This window comes from Canis aureus, chromosome 28 (assembly GCF_053574225.1).
Source record: "Canis aureus isolate CA01 chromosome 28, VMU_Caureus_v.1.0, whole genome shotgun sequence".
NCBI classification, from domain to species: Eukaryota; Metazoa; Chordata; class Mammalia; order Carnivora; family Canidae; genus Canis; species Canis aureus.
This window is the reverse complement of record NC_135638.1, coordinates 33,080,836-33,098,026: the sequence shown is the minus strand read 5'-3', so window position 1 is coordinate 33,098,026 and position 17,191 is coordinate 33,080,836. Positions and strand designations below refer to the sequence as shown.

Genomic DNA, 17,191 nt, shown 5'->3' with positions numbered 1-17,191 from the left:
GCACCCAGGATCTGTGGCAGCCCTGCACCTGCCACCCTAGGTCACATGGGGAGAAGGAAACATCTAAGTCCCTTGCACATAAGACCCAACCTATATTGTGCTTGGCTTCACAGAGGCTTTGCTAAGTTGTCTAGTCGGAACACATCTCTTTCAGAGATGATAAGGAAAGAGCAGGCTGGCCTCAGTCTTCTCCATAGGAGCTAGAGGTGCTAGAAGACAGTAGCATCATGCTTGATCAAGGAGAGAAAGCAGGATCCAGAAAGTGCATGTCGAGTTGAAGACAACCTCAGACAAATGCAGATGGAAAGAATTTTATGAAATAATAGATCACTGCTCTTCCACAATGTTAAGGTTATGAGAAACTGTCCCATACCATGGAGGGACAAGAAGTAAATACAATGTGAGATCCTGGATAGGATCCTGGAGCAGGAAAAAAAGATATTCTTTTAAAAACTGATGAAATTCACATAAGATCATAATTCATAGTATCACACCAAAGCTAATTTTCTGGTGTTGGTAGTTGTTCTATAGTTATGCAAAATGTTTATACAGAGAAATCCAATGTTACTTTTGCAACTTTCCTGTAAGTCTCAAGTGAATTCAAAATAAAAAGTTAAAAAGTAAGGCAGTAGATAATTATATTTAACATGCAAGACCTTAAGGAGTATAGTTCCTGTGAGTTCTTCTTAAAAAGCATTAGAAGATGGATTTAAGCCAACGACTAAATGAAGGGAAATTATGACAAAAGAATGGCTAGTACTTGAGCACTGGATCCCTTAAACATAGGATTGAATTCAAACCAGCTTGGCTATAAGGTAAAGTGTGAGCAGTTTTTAAATTATACATTGCAATGATGTATTAAGAAATATTGCTATTAAAAGATGGCACTAGTGGTCAGAGATGAGAAGCGGGAGAAATATAATGAAGTATTTATGCATTAAAGTTAAGCCTTCAAAGGATAGATAAACTAATTAGAGGTATAAGTACTTTAAAATACACTTGAAAAACAATGATAATGACCCAATCAATCAAAATTGGGAAGCAGAAGAAACAAAGCAGTAAGAGGTGAAAAGGCATTAATCTCGTCATTGTTTACAGTGGGCAACAAATGGATGCTGTCCAATAAAGAGCCAACTGTCTTATAAAAGGCATTTTTAATGGTACTACTGAAAGATTTAAAACCAGACTTTCTAAATTATAATAATGAACACATCTAAAATAAGGGGAATGTTTTAAATATTAAGAGGAATCATAACATAATAAGTTTATAAAATGGCAGCATTGTTTTATAATAAATAGTAAGAGACTAGAAACTACCTACAAAACTATCACTGAGGAGTGAGTTAAATCAATTATGATAAGAATACAATATATTTATTACCAATAAAAAGGCAGTAGCTCTATATATTGATACGGAATGATCTCTAAGATGTCTTAAGAAGAAAAAGAAAGTTCAGTACCATTTGTGTAGCAAAGAAAAAAAATGAAAGAAAAAAAATCCCTGCATTTGTGTTTGTGTGCTTATATCTCAGACAGATATGCAGAAACTAATAGTTGTGTTTTCTTTGGGATTTAAGTGGTGAATTGTAGGAGCTGGATGAAAGGAAATCTTTCGTTTCACTCTAGATAACTTTATGTGCCTTATATACATTACGCATTATATAAATCTATTGCCTATTGAAAACATAGATTGCTAGATCAATAGATGGATGATGGAAAAAACCATTCACCAGAAACAGTGTTTAGAATAAAGCACAAGGAAACGCTGATTCCCAGTGTCTCCACATTACCTACAAAATTGTGCCAGCAGTGGAGGCTTTCACAGTTAAAAAACTTTGGCTCTTAGAGGGAGGGGCATGGCTCACATGGTAGGTGAGAATGACCCAATAGAAGGGCTTTTGACTATGTCCATGCTCCTATTAAGCAACTAGGAAACTGTTTCAGCAAACAGAAGAGGCCCCTTGGTCTTCTAACCATTCCTAGGGCTCATGGTTTCATGACCAAGAATGGGTGTAAGGAGTAACAAGGAATCAAAGATGTCATCCAGAGTTCCAGCTTAAGAAAGGTTGAATGTGGCTCCATTCACAAGATAAAAGACAGAAGAGGAATGGTGGTTTTCCTAATGGAGGGGCAGGGAGAGGATGGAAGTGGAGGAGGGATTATTACTCTTTGCAGTAGAAGGTCAAGTGAACGTCAGGTAAATTAGGTTTGTGCCTGGAGCACAGACATCCACACGTAGATGCTCATTAACTCGTTAGAGTTAGTCTGTGTCTCAGAAGAGAGATCTGCCCAGGAGATAATTATGTAGACATCAATGTGTGCTTTAATTTCAGCCTTGAGAAAGGACACAATTGATAGCCAGATATACAGACTGAGGGAAGAGCAGATGGAAAAGGAAAAAAAAAAAATCAAAGGAACCTCAAATGGAAGGATGAGCAGAGGAGGAAGAGCTAGGAAGGAAACTAAGACAAAGAAGCCAGAGAACTCACAGATTTTACAGCATCCAAGAAAAAAAGAACATTTTGGTTCTTTCAAAAAGGAGAGCTGCATCCAGGAGATATGCGGCGCAGAAGCTGGAGGATGAAGCAGAGTCCAAAGAGAACTTTTTAAAACAAGAGGCTTCAGATATTCAAATGCCAATGGGAGGGTCCAGTGGACAGGGAGAGGCTTAAGATGTGGAAGTAAGAAGATTGGTGGTGCTCCTGATGAGGGGGAGGTGAGGGATTCGGAGCCTACGAGGAGGGTAAAGCCTTGGACAAGATGAGGACCACCTCTTCTGTCATAACCAAGAGGAGGAAGAAAAAGAAAGGTACAGGTGCAAACACACTGTGCATCAGCTGGGAGCAGGGGGAGTTCTGACCACGAATCTGAAGACAGCTCTTTCCTCATTGCAGTGGAAGGTGAGTCATCTCCTCAAATTGTGGGGTGAAGTGGTGAGGCTAGGAGATATTTTAAGAAGGAGTAGACATGTTATTATTGCAGCACCTTGGCAGGAAAAGAGAAATTGCCTACTATAAAAGATAGGTGGAAGAAGTAGGAATCCATACATTTGCAGAGGCAAGAGTTGGCAGGGTCACGTGGGCTTTGTTCTGGTTGGTTGGTTTGTTTTTAGCATCATTCAACAGATGAGATATGAATGCAAGCAAAGGGAAATTGGCTGTATTGATCCAGAGGGGGTTCAGAGAAAGAGATGCAGGGGAAGGTGTTGGATGATATGAAAAGACGGTTGAACTAACAGACGATGAGTTAAAGACCAGACAGAAGAGACACACAGAAAGGAGGGAGCTGATGAATAGGAGTGGAGGGCCTGAAGTTCTGGAAGTCTCAGTCAGGTAGAGAAACACATGCATAGACTGAGGTGAGAACACTGGAGATTGAAGAACAGGTTTCAGTTTTCAATACATAGCTAATAAAACTAAAAGATGCTTCTGCATAATTTTATTTTATTTTGTAAAAAGACTTTATTTATTCATGAGAGACACAGAAAGAGAGGCAGAGACACAGGCAGAGGGAGAAGCAGGCTCCCCATGGGCAGCCTAATGCAGGATTCGATCCCAGAACCCTGGGATCACGACCTGAGCCAAACACAGATGCTCAACCACTGAGCCACCCACATGCCCTGCTTCTACATAATTTTAAATGCAAATCAAAACCTTTTTATTGGTCAGATTGGCAAAAAACAGAATAATAAGCTTGATATTGAAGTACAAAGTGTGGTGAAGATAGGAGGAATTGAACATCTTCCCACACTATCAGTAAGACTATAATTTGGCAATATCTATGAAAATGCCCAGTGGCCATCGTGCCCGAGCAGGCAGTTCTGTGGCTAGGAAGTTAAGCCAAGGACATACTCAGACAAGTTTTCCCAAAATGCATGTGAGGGATATTCTCTGCATTGTGTACTCACTCATTCAGCGATTATTTACTGGGCACCTACCATGTTCAGAGGACAACTGTCAAAATGTAATTTTTGAAAATGAAAAACATGACACTCAGACAAATACAGAATGAGTTCATGTCACCAATTTTATTCAACTCATTAATTATTGAGGCCAACAGTAATGCAGCAAAGCTGGTTTAAAGGAACTCTGAAGAAAGGGGAATTATATGGTCCTTTAAAAAGAGAATGTTAGAATAAGGTTGTTGGGGGGTATACAAATGAGTTAAATCCTACAGAGAAATAAGCTGCAATCTTTGAAGTTATCTTTCCTACCGGACAGAAATTATTTGCTCCTTGACTAGACATGAATCAATAAGTTAATGTGTGTCTTTATGGAGTCTAAGCCCTTAATTAATAGTAAATAGCGGTCAAACAATATATTCTCTTGGAAAAATAAATAATTTGAGAATGGACTTGTTGAATGATGCCCTAGAATGACACTGAAAGACTATTCTGCACTGTTTTGCATTTACTTCCAAATGCAGATAATTTTTCTTAGTGTGACCTTGTGCTTGGGAAGCAACAATGAATAAAGCAAGCAAGTTCTTTGCCTTCCTGGAGGGAACCCCCACAATGCCAAGGGGTGGTTATGGATGATGTGGTATGTACGATATGATGAATTAGATGTAGCCTCTAGAAAGACTAAAGTTGATCTGTAACTATTGTTAGCCAGAGGCCAGAGGAAAGGTGTTTGCTTGTTTGTTTTCCATTAGAATGAATGACTTTGTATATTGGGGTAGACAGAGAAACTCAGAATCTAGAAGCACTGTGTCTTCATTTCATCCCAAGGAAAGTAGGATGTCAGGAGGTGGAGAGGGGGCTGTGGAGCACCAATCCTGTATCAGGGTTGCCAAGAAAGCTGGATAGAATGAAGCAGTCCATCTAGCTGGAAACAGAAATTTGAAAGAGTACACTGAAAACACTTGGCAGGAAGGGGAAGAGAAAAGGGGAGAAATACGAGTTTGAGTTTTAGAGCAAAAAGCTTAAAGCATGTAGAAATTAAGAGGAGGGCAGAGCCTTCTGGGGCCACCCAGGATTGACACTGATGGGAGTGACCAAGGATAATGGTGCACGATGAGGTGATCTGACCCCATTTCTCAAAAGAATTAATCAAATTTCAATTTCAGCTTCAAAACATAAAGACCCTGGACATTGTCAATAACTGTCCAACAACTTCTCACAGCAAGATGGAAAAATTAAAAAGCGGTGACTTTTCTTGGACCTGTCAGGGAACTCAAGTCATTGGGCAAATCATCACCCTGGAATCCAAAGCTATTTGCTTCTAGGGAGGTACAGAAACCAAGATCTACTTCCATGGAGCAAACGCCACAAGAGACATCAACTTATAGGAACAGTGAAATGGTAATGTTGACCAATTGCTGGGGCCTATTGTGGACTATAATGAAGGTGTGACACTCCTAGATGTCACAGTCTTAGAGACAGTCCCTCACTTTCATGGGTTTTTCTCTCCAGAACCCCCAAGAGGTGCTCCCAGTGAGAATCCAAAAAAAGGATCCCATGTGACTCTGGCCAGGGCACGGGAACTCTCCAGACAGAAGGAATTTGCAAGATCTCAAATCTTTTTTTTTAAGATGTTATTTATTTATTCATGAGAGATACACAGAGAGAGGCAGAGATATAGGCAGAAGGAGAAGCAGGCTCTGCTTGGAGCCCAATGCAGGACTCAATCCCAGGACCCCAGGATCACAACCTGAGCCGAAGGCAGGCACTCAACCACTGAGCCACCCAGGAATCTCTGCAAGATCTCAATTCTAAAAGCCCATCTCCATTGGGAGAAGAGAATTCCTTCCAACACCAGTTCCCTCCAACCTTCCTGTCTCATTTAAGATGAAACACACACAAACACACACACATACACACACGCAGAATCAATAAGAGTCAGGACTTCAAGAAAATAGATTAGAAATTCTGTAGTCAGGGAAGAAAATAGGGTGGCACAGGGTCGATAAAGAACCACTTATGAAGGTCACAGGCCAGAGACCCAGGACCTCAAAAAGACTAAGGTTTTATTAAGAGGTTATAAGATGCTCTTTTCCCCCACACTTCACCACCACACCAACGGGGCCAAGTATAATAACAGAAGATCTACCTGTAAGAGCTACCAGATGCACTCTCTGAGGAAGAGTACTTAAGTAAGCCTAACATGAAGATAGGAGGCAAAAACAAGATACCAAAGGAATTTGATGCCTCTGGTACCTATAGCTATAGTAAAGATTAACACAACCCAACATCTGATCAGATTAATATAAATCTTCACACTAAAGCTCTATTTATTTCAGTCCTTTTACCCAATAAAACATACTTGAATTTCAGCAAAAAAATACAAGATGTGCTAAAAAAGGCAGAAAAAGGAGAAACACACACACACACACACACACACACACACACACACACATAGTTTGAAGAGATATAGCAAGCATCAGAACCCAACACAGATATGACACAGCTGTTGAAACTCTCAAGCCAGAAATTTAAAATAACAATGACTAATATGCTAAAGGCATTAATGGAAAAAGTAGATAACATGCAAGAATAAGTGGTTAATGCAATATAAGCAGAGAGATTAAAAGGCTAAGAAAATTTCAAAAACACCATCATAGAAATAAAGAATGACTTAGATGAGCTCATCAGTAGACTGGACATGGCTGTGGAAAGAATCTGTGAACATTCAGAAAAGTCCACTAGAAACTTCTGGAAGCAACATACAAAGAGAAAAAAAGAATGAGGAACAAAAACCAGAACAGAAGATCCAAGAACTGATGGATATCAGTAAGTATAAGATATACATAATTGGAATACCTGACAAAGAAGACAAGGAGAAGGGAATGGAAGAAATATTTGAAGTCATAATGGTTGAGAATATCTCAAAATTAGTGACAGACAACAAACCAAAATACAGATCCAAGAAGCTCAGAGAACCAGGCAAGAAAAATACCACGAAAGACTCCACCCCATATCATAGTCAAAAGAATCCACCCCAGCACTCACCTATAAGTGGGTAGGTGGTGGGAATTAAACAAGCATTTCTTGAAGGCATTTCAAACTTGTACACTTCAACCCCTCCCTCTTTTCCACCTTCCACATCAAATTGCTCACAAAATGCTGCCAATTCTCCAAGAAATGTCTCTCAGATCCAGCATCTCCTTTATCTTCCTATTGCCACTGCCTGAGTTGAGGGCTTCATCTGTTACTTGGAATTATCACAACATTTTTTTTAATCTGTCACCAGTTTCTTTCTCACAGGCATAAGCCAGAGTTATTATCCAAAAAAATTCAGCTGGCTCTTTGGTACCTACAAACTGAAACCCAAAATTCTGTTGAAAACCTGGCTACTGACTCACTTCCACTCCCCATCTCCATGCACCCAGACTGAGTTTAATCCCTTGCCTTCCAGGCCCTGACACATGCTAGTCACTATTCCAAGATCACATTCACACCACTCTTCATCTGTCAACTCACTCATCTTTTCATATCTAGCTAAAATATTACCCTCTCAGTGAAGTGGTCCCATGTCCCTGTTGTTAAATTAGTTGCTCTATAATACTGTGCCTTCGGGACATTTTTTTTTTTTTAAATTAGAGTGGTGGGGGCAGAGGGAGAGGGAGAAAATCTTAAGCAGGCTCCATTTCTAAGCATGGTTAGAAAATGCTTCAAAATGGAGCCTGCTGAGCATGGAACCCAACACGAGGTTCGATCTCATGACCCTGAGATCATGACCTGAGCAGAAATCCAGAGTCGGATGCTTAACTGTCTGAGCCTCCCAGGCACTCTGCGTTAGTGGAATTTTATTAAACTTGTTGAAGCAGTTATATTGCAATGTATTTGTTGACACACTAATCTATAATCCTAGAATGAGAGCTCACCTAGGCCAGAGGCATTTGCACATAGTAGTCAATACATGTGTTTGAATAAAATGAAATGAAATGATGAGATAATTTTTGGAAAGGTGTTGATAATAACGGGCACTCGTGATAAAGACAAAGGGATATTTTCTGAATGAAAAGGAAACCTTATCTTGGCATTCGCAGCATGGCTTGGCATTTGATTTAACAATTTGGAAACCAGAAGCTGTTTTTGGACTTGTCTGCAAAGTGAGGTGGTCATGGCCTTCTTATACTTCAACATACAGGTACCTAATAGACAATCTCATATCAGAGATGTCTTTAATACAGCAAAGTCTAGGCACTCTCTTGGTGGTGGTGTTCCATCTTCCTCATTCTCTCTGTCTGGGCTCCTATAACAAAACATTACACACTGAGTGGCTTAAAAATAGGAAAGATTTGGTTCTCACAGTCCTGGAGGCTAGGAGGTCCAGATCAAGGCATTAGCAGTTTGTGAGGGCCCTCTTCCTGGTTCATAACTATGACCACACCTGGTAAAAGGGGAAAGGTCTCTCTGTGGGACCTATTTTATAAGAAGCTCCACCCTCATGATCTGATCACCTTCCAAAGGCCCCACCTCCTCATACCACCACCTTTGTGGGTTAGGATTTCAACTCTTGAATTTGGGGACGATCCAAACATTCAGACCATGGCATCCATGGTCTATCCTCACTACCCATCTTTGTCATTACTGGAAAGGTATGCCCTATATTCAAACTTTTGATAACCATGACTTATCAGAAAACTCTGTTAATACATAATAATAAAATAATAGATTTTTAAGAAGTATTTCCATTAAAAACTTTAAATATTTTTTGAAATGTTAGCAACCAGGTGACTTCATTTTCTAATGTTCTTATCTCTTTTCTTTTTTTTTTTTTTGGCCCAAATTCAGGGTATGAACTAAATTATACTCATTTAGTGTTTAGTATTTAGTATCCTTACTGTTATATAGTATTTTCTGTATAGGTTCCAAGAAGACCTGACTGCTTCTGACTTGGACCTTTCTAGGCTTCCCTAAAACTTGTCCACAGTTCCAATCACTACCAGTATGGCACCCCAGAGAACAGGCTATGGGTCAGCATAGTAAGGAGCAGGGAATGACCTCACTAGCTGGACCCAGAGCTTAGTCAAGAGTGAGGCAGGAATCCTAGGAAGACTGAGGACCTGGGCTCTCAACTACTTCTCTTACTGCCGGGCTTCTGGACTCAGTGTTCCAGATGCTCGTGTGCTCTGCAGATAGAACTATACTTCAACATCATTGATTTCCTTTGTAATTCTATGGATTTTACTTTATGGCTTAAAAACCTCATCTTGGGAAGAGTTCCATGGCATGAAAAGCGTACAGATGCCTGTAAGGCTTCCTTACCAAAGGATCATATTTCAGGGAGAAATGAATCCCCTGAAAGAGAAAGGCAACTTTTATGATCTATGCCTTTTCTTTGAGAATGCCCAGAGCTTTCACTTGTAACAAAACAGGATCCAGGGAGCCAAAAAGGTCTGAGGTGAGATTTCTTTAGTTTAGCAGGTTTTGGGGTGGCTTTTATAGGGATTCCAGAATCTTTCTCCACCCTATTTCTAAAAGCAAGCACTATTTCTTTTCGTTGCTTGTAGGTTTGGTGAAAGAGTGACTGATAAATGATGTGCATGCCAAGTGATCTTGCCTTTTACTTAAATCCACTAATCCAGACCAGGGCTTTAATTTTCAGTGCTTCAAGCAGCCATATCTATGTGACATCCCTGGAATCAGAATGAGTTCTTTTGGTTAGGACATTTTACTATTTACCAATTTTTCCACAAATGCCATATCATTTTATTTTATTTTTAGTAAGGAAACCTGTATAGTACAAAGTAGTTTATTATAGTGCAGTAGAGTTAAGTGTAAGTAGGTATAAGTAAGGAAGTATAGTCAGCCTATAATTCTAATTCTTACCTCTTCTAAACTGGGGTACTAATTCCTAAGAATTAGGGGTAGAATCCAAAAATGGTGTGATTTCAAGCAAAGTCATAGACTTAGCCTGATTCAGCAGGAGAGCTCTGCAAGAGAGCAGGCTTCTGTATCCTTCCACCACCTATACCCTATTTCTTTGTTGTTGGTCATTGGTGGCAAGCTGCCCCAAGGCAATGAGAGGATGGGGAATGCAGATTCCCAGGATCTTTGAACTCTCTGACATAGAGCAAACTGGGTCCAGGAAACTGAGAACAGTTCTATAAAAGAGTCACAGGTACCAACCATTAGAGGCAAAATCACACCAAAGTCAGAGATGGGTGCAAAGATAAAGGGATTCCAAGGGATTTGGATGGAGTGTTGACAGTATTGGCTGCAAAGAGTTTGAGTGATTTTTTTCAAGCAAATCTAAAATGAAATATAGGTCTTCAAACTTAAAATATCACTATTACATCGAGTCTCCTATTGTCTAGAAATCATACTTTTCAGAACATTTTTTATATTCCTACTATGGGATATAGCTAAGACCTAATTGCCCCTCACTCTTGCAGACTCTATTACAAAGCTACCAAAGTCACTTAATAAATCCCAAATGATAAAATAACAGGTCTTGGCTAACTTGATTGCCAAAAAAATCAGTAACATATTTTGTCAGGTCCCTGTGATGACTGTGGCTTCCCTCAACAAAAAACAGGCTGGGACAGAAGTAGAGAGACCAATCACTGCTGAAAGAAGGGTCTGAATTGAATATCTCCAGTAAGATGAATTCACAGGAAATGAAGCTTCATTAGCTCAGATGCCTCCATATGGAACTACTTGTTGGGTCAAGAGCTTTCCAGAAAACCATATGAAACCCTGGGAAATGTCTGTTTTGGATGCAAGAAGTCTCAAGAGGTTTTATGGATTCAGATCTTTGTTATGGAAAAAGGAACTTCGACTTTTGCTTGGGAAGTTTGCTTCTGGGAGACATGCCAAACTCAAAGCTGACGTGATTTGCAATAACCTAGTTAATCAGCCATAAAAATCAAGGCTTTATCATTTTTTAGAGATAATCACACACTGTAATTTCAAATAGTAAGACTTACTGTGAGAAAACCATGTGCTTTAGCTAGGGTATATGTTTGTTTAAAAGATAACTAAATGTAAAAATCTCAGCCAAAAGCTTGCCTTGTACATAAAAATCCAATATACTAATGTTTTCACATACCACTTGCCCATATTTTTAAAAGATAAAGTGACATCAGAGGCCTTTCATGACTTAAACTTGGCTTTAGTAATTATAGAATCATTTTTTAAGCAAAAGAAATTGGCTTTCACTGACAAAAGTCAGAAATTCATTCATTACTTATGAGTAGTATGAAGCTGAAGTTTTATGTAAACAAATCAGAATTTTGAAACCAGGACACAGACACATGCATTCTTACTAGCATGACTCTATCTGAGACTGTTATTTCTTTTAGATAATTAGAATTTATACCTGCTTTAAATATATATATTTATATGTATAGACTCAGATAGACATAGACTATCTGAGATTGTAGGCTGAAATTTTATAGAAGGCCTAGAAAAGCAGTTTTGAGAGTCTGGCAGGAAGAGGGTGAAATTGAACAGAGAAGCAGATTAGACATATCAATCCCAAGAGAAAGAGTGAAGAAAGCAAAATTGAGCTTTCTGTCTCCCACTTCAAGCCCCTTCCCTTTCAAAAGTGCTTTGAAGCCTCTCAAGATCCCACAGTGGGTCTCAGCCAGACATCTACAGTAGCATAACCTACAGACTTTTTTTTTTTTAAAGTACAATTTTCTAAAACTTCAGTTTCCCAGAGTGTGTTCTCATTACTCCTGGGGATCCCTGCAACAGTATCAGAAGGCAACCAGGTTAAAACTATTTTTATAATAATGCAAAGATGCTTTTTACCTTTTTACTTTTATTTTCCTTTTCAGTAAGCAGTGGCATTTTCCATAGACTACATGATAAGTGATGTCATAAGAGATTGAAATCATGTTAAAAATAGCTAGAATGACAACTAAGTAGGCAGAAAGCATATACTCTCCCAAAAGGTGTCAATTTTAAAATAAAAACAGTTAATTTGGTTTCAGCTCAGGTTGTAATCTCAGGGTTGTGAGGTTGAGCTCCACATTGGGCTCCATTTTCAGCATGGAGTCCGTTTGGGACTCTCTCTCCCTTTCCCTGCTCCCTCTCTAAAATAAATAAATAGATCTTCTAAAAAAAAAAAAAGTTAAAAAAGGGCTCAATCAAATAAATGGCAAAGAGGTAGTAGGTAGGGCAGCAGAAAAGAGAAGAAACAAAAAATATGGAATAATAGAAAATAAATAAACTTGAGAAATCACAATAAAAGTAAATGGACTAAACCATTCAGGTAAAGAAGAAAAATTAATCTGACAAATATTTTTAAAATAAATACTGTTATTTATAAGTAAGACTAAAACAGAGTTGGCAAACTGCAGCCCATAGGGTATGTCTAATCCATATATATTTATATATAGTCTTAGGCAAATGATGGTGTTTGCAATTTAAAGTGATTGGGTAAAAAGAAGAAGAATATGTGACAGAGACCACATATGACATGGAAAAGCTAAGATATTTAGTATCTGTATCTTTACAGAAAAACTGTATGAACCCCTGTGTTAAAATATAAAATGATAAGATCCAGAGTTGAGACAGAATGGAGACAGATTTAGAACACAGTCTGGTTTCCCTCCACTATTCAGATATTACCTGGATACATGAATGCCCTCGCACGTTTATTAGCCTCCCTTGTAGTTAGATATGGCCAACAGGAAATGTGCTGCAGTGACTTATACAATTTCCAAGTCAAGTCTTCATAAAGCATACATATGTCTCCAACTCTACTTTCCCTTCTTCCTATAGAAGAAAGAAAAACGATGGATGGAATAAGTCAACTTTGAATCTTTGATTATGTGGATAAAGCCATCACTTGGAGCCCAGCAAAGCAATGATATGGGAGTCTAAGTCCCTAGACAATTTATGAAAACAGGAGTTTGCAATAATCCCTGTTCTGCCCACCACCAAATCATTATAGATTAGAAAGAAATGGACTTCTCTCTTACTTCAGCCATCGTTGGGTAGAGATCTTTGTCACTGTAACTTGGCCTGTATCCCAACTAATACACCAAGGAGATGTGAACTAAGAGAAACCTATGCTGTTATAATGTCAGACAAAATACACCTTAAAGCAAAAAAAAAGATCAAAAGTATCATAATGGATGGTGCGTGTGGGTGGTTCAGTCCGTTAAGCATCTACCTTCCACTCAGGTCATGGTCTCAGGGTCCTGGGATTGAGTCCCACATGGGGCTCCCTGCTCAGTGGGGAGCCTGCTTCTCCTTCTCCCTTTGCCTCTCTCCTGCTCATGCTGTCTCTCTCTCTCAAATAAATAAATAAAATTTTTTAAAAAACTGTCATAATGGAAAAGCTGATTTTACAGGAAGATTCAATCATTCTAAACCAGAATTTAATTCTATGATGTTATGTATCATCATAGACCCACAGAAAATTAACAAATCTCTCTAGTGAAATATTTAACACCTCTCAGAAATCAATGGATAAAGCAGAAAATTAGAAATAAAAGATTGAGGCAGAAAAGTGAATATGCTTTATCTAGTAGGTATATAGAGAACATTACATCCAATAATTGAGTAAGTTATATTCTTTTAATTTTTTTTCATTTATGATAGTCACACAGAGAGAGAGAGAGAGAGGCAGAGACACAGGCAGAGGGAGAAGCAGGCTCCATGCACCGGGAGCCCGACGTGGGATTCGATCCCGGGTCTCCAGGATCACGCCCTGGGCCAAAGGCAGGCGCTAAACCGCTGCGCCACCCAGGGATCCCCCAGTTATATTCTTTTAAAGCACAAATAGAACAATTTTGAAAACTGATCCCATTCTAAGTCATAAGGTTAGTTTTAAAAAATTTCAAAGGATGATAAGGTATAGCATGTAGTCTCTGAGTACAAGGTAAATAACTTAGAATTTAGTAACAAAATCAAGCAAGAGAAATATTTACAAATTTTATAACATTCTAAATAACTCAGAACTCAAAGAAGAGAGAATAATGCAAATTATAAGATATTTGTAAATGAGCAGTAACTAGAATACTATGTAACAAAACTTGTGGAATAGAGCGAAAGCCCTGCCTAATGACAAATGCATAACCGTGTTAGGTCTCATTGAAAGGTAAAATCATGACTCTCATACAGATGTAAAAGTGAACAAATGCTAAAAACTTTACCCTATTTGTTAATCAACAAGGGAATCAAGCATATGTCATAACTGCTCAAAAGAGAATCCAAAGAATAGACACATTTATAGATACAGGATATTGAAAAGAATACGCAAATGGAAGTAAAACTGGGTTTTCCACAGGGGACAAGGGAAGTCAGATGAACTTCTCTACCAGAATCTGCAGGTCTCTAGATAAGAATGATTCCGTGCTGCTAGCAGTTACTGGCAGTGTTATAACATAGCTCAAAGATAATGACAACAGTAGAATCAAGTAACTCAGAAGGTAGACAATGCATAGTTTTCCATGGAAGCACAAGTTTTTCCTTACAGTTGCCCTCCATATGATCAAAAAATATTATCACAGAAGGATTATTCATAACCACAGTGTAAAGCTGGTCTCATTACTGCTGGAGGCTCTGCAAGAGTGGTAATCTATCATATAGACCTCTTTGAGATTGTTTTCTTGCAATAAACCAAGCAGGTAGCTTTTGAAATATGGGAGAGAGAGAAACAAATAATAACACAGCAAAATAAACCCAGAAGAAAAAAGATATGGTGCATAAAGATAAGTGGGAAAAACATGAAAAGCAAAAAGTTCCCGCATTTGCCCCAGGAGGCAGAGCGCTGGAAGAGCCTCACTCCCACCCTTATAACAAAGTCAGCCGTGCTCACTTCAGATTCATGAATGTGTTTAATTAAGCCCATTGGAGAACTGAAGTAGCAAAGCAACAAATGGCCTAAAATCAAAGGAGACATGGTACATGCAGAGAGAGAGGAGAGGAACACCCAGCTGGGTGTGGCAGATACAACCAGATGCCATTTAAATCATTAGACTAGAAGAGCTGAAAAATTGGTGAAAGTCAAGTGTGGACCATCCAGTGTAAACCCCCGCCCCCGGCGGTTGCAGAAATTGAGTTTGCCCCAGACTCTTTCTGTACAAACCCCATTGGCTGCTCATAGAAGAGACCAGAAAGGGCCCTATGAAGGAAGCACCCACACATCTCAAGTGAAGAAGGAAAGGAGAATTCCAGATGAGGTAAGAAACAACTGGTGTCTTCGAGGCACTTCTAAAATTTCCAAGCAGCTGGGGAGGGAAACAGAGGAAAATGCCTGGAGAAGGAGCAGGATTACACGGACCTCACAGCTACAGCCAGCAGTGGGGAAGGAGTTCACATACCCCAAACCCAGATAAATACCGCAAGCCTAAATCGGTGGAGTAATCAAAACAAGAGACCAACAACCCCAGCCCCAAGCTAAGAAGCTTGAGATAATAAGGACCAACAGCAGAATATTAACGGTGGCAACAGGAGAACAAGAGCACTCAAGTGATCTTTAAGGCACAATTGCAGAGGGAAGACCTAAAACCCAAAATTTAGCTGAGTCTCCCCACAACCCCCTGCACTAAACAAAAAGTATCTCTTAGAGCATGTTGAAGCCTGCGGTATACTGACAGTTGCCATAGCAACCACAAAGCTCCAACCCAGGCAATCTCAGACTCGGCCATGAAGCAAGCTCAAATTTTAAAAAATAGAAATCGCACAAAATATGTGTTCAGACCCTAACGGAAAGAACTCTACAGATGTTACAGTAAGAAAACAAGTGACTTGTAAAAGGGGGAGAGGAGGAGAGGAGGAGAGGAGGAAAGTTCTGAGCTGATACTTTGTCAGGGAAGGTGTCTGTAGAGAAAATAAGCACATACAAAGATGCTAAACATCACAAATGAGTCAGAAAATGCTAATCAGAACAAAAATAAGACACCGCTACATGCCCAGTGAGGATCTTAACAAAACAAAACAAAACTAGAAATATCAAGGCTTCACAAGGATGTGGAGCGACTGGAACTCCCATGGCAATGTGAGACAGTGCAACCACTTTAGAATCGACAAAGCTAAAATTAGTTGTTGGAAACCCACAGTGAAACAAACATAGTTCCCTTCCCTCAAGGCAAACAGAGAAAAGGCACTAAAAAATATGGTACCTATCCCTAATATCTTCCCTCAATTCCAATGCCAGGTTAGTAGGTTTGGGATATACTCCTGGACCCAGACACCAGTAGACTTTCAAAGATCAAAGTGTTTCCGAGAATCACTAAGGCACTCTTATTTTGAGCCTCACCATTGTACTTCATCTCAGTATCTACAAATACCATTTAGGTTAAGTCTTTCCTTGTTTTTCTTTGGCCTTTCCTGTCAAAGTCACATTTGATGAACAACCAGATTCAACTCAGGCCATCTATGACTTTTCAGCTACCCTCTTCCAAACAGTGTCCTTACCTCTATGGGGTAATATGAGAAGAAGACATCAAGGCCTTTGGGGAAACCCAAAAAGGTTTGCCTAATTCCTGAATTCATAAGATGGGCTGAAAGGTCAATGATGGCAACATTCAGTTTTGGTACTAGGAAGATAGATGAAATGAGAAAGGAAACAGGTGACTGAATTTCTTTTTTTAAAGATTTTATGTATTTATTCTCAAAAAACACACACACAGAGGCAGAGACATAGGCAGAGGGAGAAGCAAGCCTGATGTGGGACTCGATCCCAGGACCCCGGGATCATGACCTGACCTGAAGACAGATGCTCAACTGATGAACCACCAAGGTGCTCCAATGATTGAACTTTAATCAGACTTCTAGATCCTGGGGTCATGAAGCTAGCATGATCCAGACACTCTGCTGTACTTGTTTCATGTTCTCCTCACAATAACCCCCCAAAAGAAAGTAGGTTTATCCTCCTTTTACTTAGGAGAATACATTCACTCAGCAAGCTTAAGTAAACAGCTCAGAGTCACACAGCTACTTATTTGGCAAACAGAGGGTTTGAAGCCAGATTTTTCTAACACGTAAGCCCTTGTTAATTCTACTGTAACCACATATCAGCCAATATGATACTTCATTTAAGTTTACAGTCAGGTGACTGAAGTGATTTTTTTACTCGTTTTATTTGCTCCCAAACTGGCGTCCCGTTCTTTATTTCTCCATGATGAGCCTTTCTCTTTAAAGCTAAAGAATGAGCCTCAACCTCCCATAAGATTTTCATGTTACAAAAGAAACTTTCATAAATCCTGTCTTGATTGACTCATCCTAGGGTGTGGAATAAGACAAGAGGCTTTTCATATCTGTGTGAAACTAGCCCTGTTCAGT

At 39.3% G+C, this 17,191-nt stretch overlaps 1 protein-coding gene across 1 annotated transcript in view; it reads left to right on the top strand.

Moving 5' to 3' along the window:
- Positions 1-2,639: 2,639 nt before the first annotated feature.
- Positions 2,640-17,191, top strand: part of FAM110B (family with sequence similarity 110 member B) — a 224,527-nt gene continuing 209,975 nt past the window's right edge. The window contains exon 1 of the mRNA XM_077876882.1: positions 2,640-2,900. The gene's annotated coding sequence lies outside the window, so the exon portion shown is untranslated. The remainder of the gene's footprint in view (positions 2,901-17,191) is intronic.